The sequence below is a fragment of the Limulus polyphemus genome, unplaced genomic scaffold, assembly GCF_000517525.1.
Source record: "Limulus polyphemus unplaced genomic scaffold, Limulus_polyphemus-2.1.2 Scaffold1474, whole genome shotgun sequence".
Classification (NCBI taxonomy): Eukaryota; Metazoa; Arthropoda; class Merostomata; order Xiphosura; family Limulidae; genus Limulus; species Limulus polyphemus.
Genome location: NW_013667084.1, coordinates 78,991 through 87,127, shown reverse-complemented (window position 1 = coordinate 87,127; position 8,137 = coordinate 78,991). Strand labels below are relative to the sequence as shown.

At 30.2% G+C, this 8,137-nt stretch overlaps 1 long non-coding RNA gene and 1 pseudogene across 1 annotated transcript; both read left to right on the top strand.

The window, feature by feature from the left end:
• Positions 1-8,137, top strand: part of LOC106463752 — an 89,849-nt pseudogene that overhangs the window by 61,476 nt on the left and 20,236 nt on the right.
• LOC111086834 lies at positions 6,242-6,772 on the top strand. The gene is made up of 2 exons (XR_002611547.1): positions 6,242-6,311; positions 6,660-6,772. It is a non-coding gene; the product is annotated as an uncharacterized LOC111086834 (long non-coding RNA).

Sequence of the window (8,137 nt, the reverse complement as noted above, 5' to 3'; positions counted from 1 at the left end):
TTTAATTTCAAAAAAATTATTAAGTGCATTACTATCTATAGTATAAAAACATAGGGATAACTCTCTTCGAAAACCCGAGAGCAAGAAAAAAAGAAAATTGGGTAAGTACTTTATTTTTTATTATAAAAGTAACTAAAATCTAAAAATACGGATCTTTTTAAGGTATATAACACTAGATTAGGTAAAATAAGTAATAATAATAATATAACTAAAATGGTTCACAAGGCACGCATGCAAGCAGCTCGTGGGTAATGTAATTCAATAGCATAACGTAAGCTGCACATTCGCCAAGTGATTTACAACTTATAATGGTACGGATAGTAGTTAGACATGATTCAAAGGGCAATAAAACAATAAAACTTAATTATAAATAGAGGTATACTGTTACGAACTTAGAGCTAAACGAACGTAGTTTCAAGTTACAATTTGAAGTCATTCTAGAAAGAAAAAATGGTAATTTAGGTTTATTTCAATTTTTTTTTGGTGGTTACGAGGTCGGTCAAATTGACCAACCTTGTATAGAGTTAGGGTAGAGAAAATAAAAGATAAAATATAAATTTTACTGAAAAAAAAAGTTTGAAATGCATTTAAGAGGTTTTAGAGATTATTTTTATGAAGAAAATATTTTTAATCTTAACATGAAAATCACTTTGCACTTTGACAATAAAAAAAAACTCGATATATTCATGGACAAATCTTTATTACAAATAATTCACTAAAACTCCTGATTGACTGTATGTAAAATACGTAATATTTATTGAAAGTCTGCTACTATATTAAAAGTTAGTAGTACATGTACAAAGTGGTCACGTGGTCAGTCAGTTCGACCAAGCATGTGTTGAGATAGTTGATACGTATTGGTCTGATATCCCATCAAGAAGAAAAATATTTCTTTATACCCTTCATTTTCCGTGTCAAATACAGAAGAGGCCCTAGTAATCACTGGTCAGATTAATTGCAATATTTAGGGTATTTTTGTGTTTACAGTTTGTGCAACTCATTATTAAGGAATCTGTAATCAACAAAATTATGGACTCATAAGCACAGTAGTGCATAAATAGAGTATGAAATATTTAAAAAGCTGATGGTGTCCACATGGCTAAACAATTCAGTAACAAGTTATGAAACAACAATAAGAAGTACATCTGAACATAAATTAACAATAAATTCACTTTATGGTTCACAGCTGCATACTTAAATAATGAATGGACTGTAATTTTTAAGTTTCTTCATACTAACATACACAGTTACCTAGCTGTAAGTATACACGATAAAATGCTTTTAAATACCTTTTATAACTAACTGTTTAACATTTGTGTATTTGATACTAACTTTCTACAATGCATGTTAGAAAATATTTCTTATTGACGTCTGTCATTATTGTTATTATTATTAGGAAGCTCAGTTGGTTCTGGCATCTCCAAATCTGGTGTTTCGTGTGGGACATAAAAACAACAAAACCTATACCTTCTTCTTGTCTTCAGAATTTGACAGATCTCAGTGGACAGAAGCTATCAGCGTACTTCAGGCATCAGGTGAGGATTACAAAACTTTGTTGATGATATTAAAGCTGGTAACGTGTATTTTACGTAAATGTTAAGATGTATCCCTGTCTTATTTATTCCTTTAGTCTACTGTAACTTGTAGATCTTTTTGACATCTTTTGGTTTTTTGTCTTTATACTGATCATTGCTAAAATTTACTGATACAGAAACTGATGAAGTTTGCATTGTGCTATTAAAACTATCGTAAAACCTGGTACATTTGGTAAAAAGAGTTATTAAGTCTAAAACAATAGCTGTTGTTACACTCTAACATGTTGGAATAAATCCTGCAATTTCTTTAATATTTTATTTGAACTATTTCTGTAGTCTCGGCAACAACTCCATCACTGTGTCTTTATGAACTTCAGACTTGGATCGCATCTTGCAGAAAGGTATAATTGGTTTTGCCTCATAGTCAATGTAAACATAAAAAAACTTCATTTTCTGGAAACAATGAAAACATATATGTATTTCTTTCTTTTAGGGCAACAGTCATTAGTTTATTGCCACAAAAACTTTAATATCTGAATTTGTTTCATTGCTTGCATGTTATCTAATTTCATAATTTAATTCATTTCTGTACACTAAAGTTGCATCAGAGTAACATAATGTGAACAGTGACTTTTTTAGATGTGACTGGTACATAATTTACATAGAATCTTGGCTCGAAGACAAAATGTTAAACTAACTTTGTATTGTCCCTGAGAAATAACTCAAATGCCCATTTATGATTAGAGGATTTTTTATTTGTTATGCTATAGATCATTATCATCATCAAGTGCCGTGTTTTGTAGCGTAGGCGATCATGTCCCTCCACCTTTCCCGGTCCCAGACACTTGTAACTACATCAGTCACCCTCTCTTTGTGTAGCCAAATTGTTAAGCTGTCCAGGATCTTCTCTCTCTGTCTACCTCTACTTCTTTTCCCCACAAATTTCCCAGTTGTTACCAAATGTTTCTTAACCGTTTCTCCTCACCACATGACCAAAGAATGCTGCTTGTCTTTTTCTTACTTTTGTTATCAATAGATGCTATAGATACAAAATTAAATACCTCATTTTCTAATGAATATTTTTGTTTCTTTCTGTAGTATTTGGAGACTAATCTTGGGTCATTCTTGTTGCGATCTGGTAAGCATCTATAGTGTATTCATATCCCAAAAAATGGGTTAAAGTTATTAAACTGTTACTGTTTTCACATACCTCTCAGTTGTTGCTACAATGTCCCATTTGAAACTTTAATCATAACCTCATTCAATTTAATTGAAAAGAAACTTTAAAATCACACTATTTTATAACTTCAGAAAAAAATATCATATGATAATGTAATTCTACTAGCGCTTCCTACAAAAGATTTCTTAATTAGAAAGGCATGCGTAGACTTCCCCACGGGCAACAGTTCCTAAATTAAAACTGGCAGGGCAAGAACTAGTTTATATTTTACTTCTTTCATAATTTTGTGCAAAGCTACATAAAGACTATCCCTAATTTTGAACTGATAGAATAAAGGGAGTGAAAACTATTCAACTATTGACAAATCCTGAAAGAGAGGATGTGACAGGTTGGTTTGGCAAGAAGGGTCTAATTTTCTATTTGATGGCTCTATAACCAAACAAGATTGAAGGCTATGAAAATTATGCTTTCGTCAAATCAACCACGATTAGACAAGTCTTCCAACATCAGAGTTTGTATAGTTTAAATTTGAAACATTTTGTAAAATTAATTTTGGTTAGTCATTTTATCACTTACATAAACCACATTTTTGTAATACTGAGCAAGGCACTTCTAGTGGTGAATATATCATTTCAGTTAAAGTCCTATGCTGTTTAGCATCATGAAGTCCATTTATTAAGATATCAAAATGGGCTGGGCATGGTGTTGTGACTAACTTGCCAGACTGACTTCAAGAATTCTTGATTCATAATCTGTTGCAGCAAAAATGAGCTCATGTTTTTTGGCTCTGTATAGAATTTTAGAGTTATGATCAAATCCCCCTATTCAATCAGACAAGAGATGATGGTGGATGCTGTTTCTAATGTTTCATGGCATTACGTGGGTTATGGAATATCTAAAGTGCATTTAGAAGCTATTACCTCAAAGAAATATTCCTTTTAAAATCATGCTTTTTGTACTTTCCTGGCACATATAAAATCTTATGAATGAATATAAGGAAGAATGTAACAACATGTCAACCACATTTTATCTGCTGTATCCAGTGCCGACTTGGTCTTTTATCCAATACAAAGACTCGTCAAGCTTTCTGGGAAATAACAGACATGGATAATTCCTTGGACTTGTGGTCATGCAATTATTAATAACTAGGTTTTTTTTTTTTTTTAGGTTTTGCATTGTAATCATACTCAAACACTTGAGCTTAATTTTTCCTAAAATTAAGCCTATTAAAAAAAATATTTTTCCGGACTTTTAAAAAATTACTTGTAATATCTAAAAGTGAGGGAAATTACTGTATTTTAAGAATTCTTTCAAGTTATTTCAACCAAAACAACATATGGGTATAAATGAATTCCTTAACCTTACAAAATATTTTGAGAAGAAATTCAGTTTTGAGCTACCTAAGTGGTCGTGAACTGTTCACAAACTAATAGGTCTGCCAGTCCCTTAAAATATAAGAGAGTGATGCGTGGTGTGTTAACATTAGATTAAAGTTTGGTTGTTTTATATTTCAAGATTTTTTTAGTTGACTGTAAAAATATATTTCTGCTTCTCCCTTGTAGCTGTTTTTAACTTAAAATTTTTTACATCAGTAATTGTTAAGTTGTGATGCATAACGTAAATATACGGATGGAAATTCACTGAGGATTATTTTATTAAATTAACTTTTGTTAAACTAGTTTGGATCGATAACTATGTGAAAAAGCTGTGTTTTGCATAAATATTATTTTTTGATATAATTTTTTTTCTTTTTTAACAGAACATCTCTTATTTTTCTTATGAATGTTTCTGATAATATTTTAAAGTAGATGCTTAAAGATATGTTTCATCCTTTCCTTTGTGGGTTGGTCCATTAAACATTTACAGGTTATATCCTGGTCATTCTCTATGTATTTTATCTACCCACGTAGGATCTTCCCTAAAAAAAAAAACCCAACTAAACTAGAAGAATTATATATTTTATTGTGACACAAGAAGCAGAGGAATGTTATTAACTTGTGTTGAATTTTTCACTCGGAGTTTGAGATGAGGGTGAACTTTGACCTTTACTTGAGGTCACTAACATTTGTGAAGTTAGCTCTTAAGTTCTTTTGTTCTGATGAATGAGTTATCATAAAAATGTTAGGGGGTTTAATAAATATGCACAGAGTAGGATCTTTAATGAACAAGGGAAAAAATGAAATTTTTTATTCTGCTTGTGTGACTTGGAGATAATTTAAACCACATGTTTCCTTTCTCAGAAAACAAAGGGCACAGGTCGAAGCCTGGATAAACATAGAAAGAAGCTTTCAGAAGTCGTAAGTATTTTTGGTTATTTATGAGCTTAGAACATTGCTGTCATGGCCTAAGTATTGTAGTGTGTGTGTGTTTTAACTGGAAGTATTATAATGTGGGTTGAAAACTAGATCGTATATATTACAAATACTGTTTCTAACACATTTTTGTGATCACGTATCATAGTAGAAAACAATAAGATGAAAATGTATTGTACATTTGACAACTCATCAGTATGATTAGTTTAATATAGATGAAACAACCTGTTCTAGATTTGAACCAGATGGTGGTTACAAGTAGGTAATTAAAACTTGTTCTCAGTTAAAATAATGTTTCAGAGAAAATAGTGGATTGTTTCTCATGGTATGAAAAATATATTGAATATTTTTAAAACCTGGGTGGTTATCACTTACTGTGTGTGTGTGTGTGTATGTATGTATGTATGTATGTGTGAATTATAAATAAAAAAAAGGAGAATTAACATACATAACTCTGAATTTGTTTATATGTAGATGTATTATTTGTTTTAGGGTGGTAGATGATTGCTTAATTATTATTAAACTATTTTCAGTGGCTTTTATACCCATAGACAACTATAACAAAATAACAAGGAAAATAAGTCCTTGTTATTTTATTATAGTTCTATATGGGTGTATAAAGTTAGGGTATTTTGTATTGAAAAATAGTTACTCTGTGACTATATGAATTACATTTGGTTATTAATGGTTTTAGGGATAACTACCATGCTCATACATGATTTCAGACAAAGAATGGTAGTGGGGCTTGGGATTTTATTGGTTCTAACAATTATGCCTTTGCCCTTATTTCCCTTACAAGGTGTTTTATTTATTTTTCTTTACTAATGAAGCATGTTGTGATTATAGTTGACTAAAGATTGTGAACTTTTGGCATTTTATTATATGAGTGTCATTAGAAAAAGCCATATGCTTAAATAACAAAAAGAAAAAAAAAACTGCATTATTAAATTTTGTTAATGTTTTAATGGGTGTTGTTTTTAGTTTTCAGTAAATTATTTTTTACTTTTTTATGCTAAATAAAAGATTATTGTTTTTCAAAAGTTGGGAATTATACAAACTGTTCAAACCATTATGGTGTAGCTTTAACAAATTCCTAATTTGTTGTACGTCCGTGAAAGATCTTATTTAAAGTGTTATGTTGTATCCAGTCATTTTCACGTAATCTTGAATAATTAATAAAACGAAATATGATAAGTAGTTCAATGTTTTTTTTCAGACAAAAATTTACGTTTGAAGTCAAGTGGTACATTCCGTTGACGGAAGTTCTCTTGTTCAATCCAGAAGGTAAAGCTACGTTGATAAACTGTACGGTTGTCTAAGTGTGATCTTCAATTTTTGAATTTCGTATTTGTAATAATACACACGTACTTCAAGAATATGGCGATAAACTGATAAAAGGGATTATACTAAGAATTCTGCAGATGTTCTCTAAGACACACCTAGTAAAAAAAAAAAAGTTAATAGTATATTATTGAAAACTGTCGATGTGAGATGATAAGTGAAGGAAACAGCTTGACATTTTATAAATGAATAAAATATGTGTGTTCATAATACCATAATTACTTCATTATTGATAAAATTTTACTGCTTAAAATTATCTAAGTTGATATTTTGGTATCTAACTACTTTAAGATGCCGAAGAAGTGAAAGAAAGTACATCCGTTGACATTGTTACTCTAAAGACTCGAGCCTCTACCGTCCGAGATCAGATTCTTAAAGAAGAGAGAATTAATCAGGGAAAGGAGGTGAGATTTTCATATTTTTGTCTAGCCGTAACATGGAATAAGAAAAGTTTTAACCAGGCGTCTGTACTAGGGGCTTTTTTTATTATTTCACTCTGATCTGAGGATATAAAAAGAGAATTACAAGGTTCCACTGTGAATATAAGAATATAAATTTTACTGCTTCGATCAGAAGTTAATACATAAAGCACGTGATTGTCTATTCTAAGATATTAAGGTCCAATATGAATAAATACTAACTTGGCTCTCTTTCTCTGTCTTTGGTGTCAGGCATTTTGTTTTTATATTTTTATAAAACATAACTTGTAATAAGAAATATCCAAGTAATTGATGTAACTTGGTTTAATGAGAAGATAGGCAACAATTAAACAAGATAATAGTTTTAATAGGTGTATCTTGTAGCACATTTCATTTCAAACCTTGTTAATTTTAGTGTATTATAGATCACACCTGATTATTATCTTGATCTCCACTGTCAGCTCAAGTGATTCAGAGAAACGTCATTTTTTTTTTTAGTGTAGTTAAATATATTAGGTGTGTGGGCTTATAGCTAGAAAAATATTAATAATACATCTACATCACATTCTGCTACTTCAGCACCTAGCACTTGGAACAACAGTGACAAAAAAGGAAAATTAATAATCAATTATGCACAAAAATGTGGTATTTAATGTGTTTACCTTTTGTATTATTATTATTATTATTATTATAATACCAAGAACAAAATTAGTATCATTCTAATATTTGGCTCATAGATAAAATTAGATTTTTCTAAGTAAGCTGACATTTGACAGAAAAGAGATTGGTTTACTTAATACACGTGTTTTAATAGGAAATTAGTACATTTACAATTCACGAAAAAGTATCTTTTTTTTTCTTTACCTAGTAGAAGGTTTATATTTGGCACAAACAATCACATCATTGAAAAGAAATAAATGTCTCAGCTTTCTATGACCCTCTGAAAGTTCAATAATAAAACTGTTTTTCACCAGATGTCTCTGAGCTCGGTCTTGAGTCTTAAAAAAAAAGAAAAAGGTATTAAATTAGTATAGTATTAACATCTGTGTCTCTTCAACATCTCTATTACAACCATGTGTAAGTGGAAAAAAATACAGAGACAGGAAACCTCCATACTTTACAAGTAAACTCTAGACAGAAATTTTCATTGTTACAAGTAAACTCTAGACAGAAATTTTCATTGTTACAAGTAAACTCTAGACAGAAATTTTCATTGTTACAAGTAAACTCTAGACAGAAATTTTCATTGTTACAAGTAAACTCTAGACAGAAATTTTCATTGTTACAAGTAAACTCTAGACAGAAATTTTCATTGTTACAAGTAAACTCTAGACAGAAATTTTCATTGTT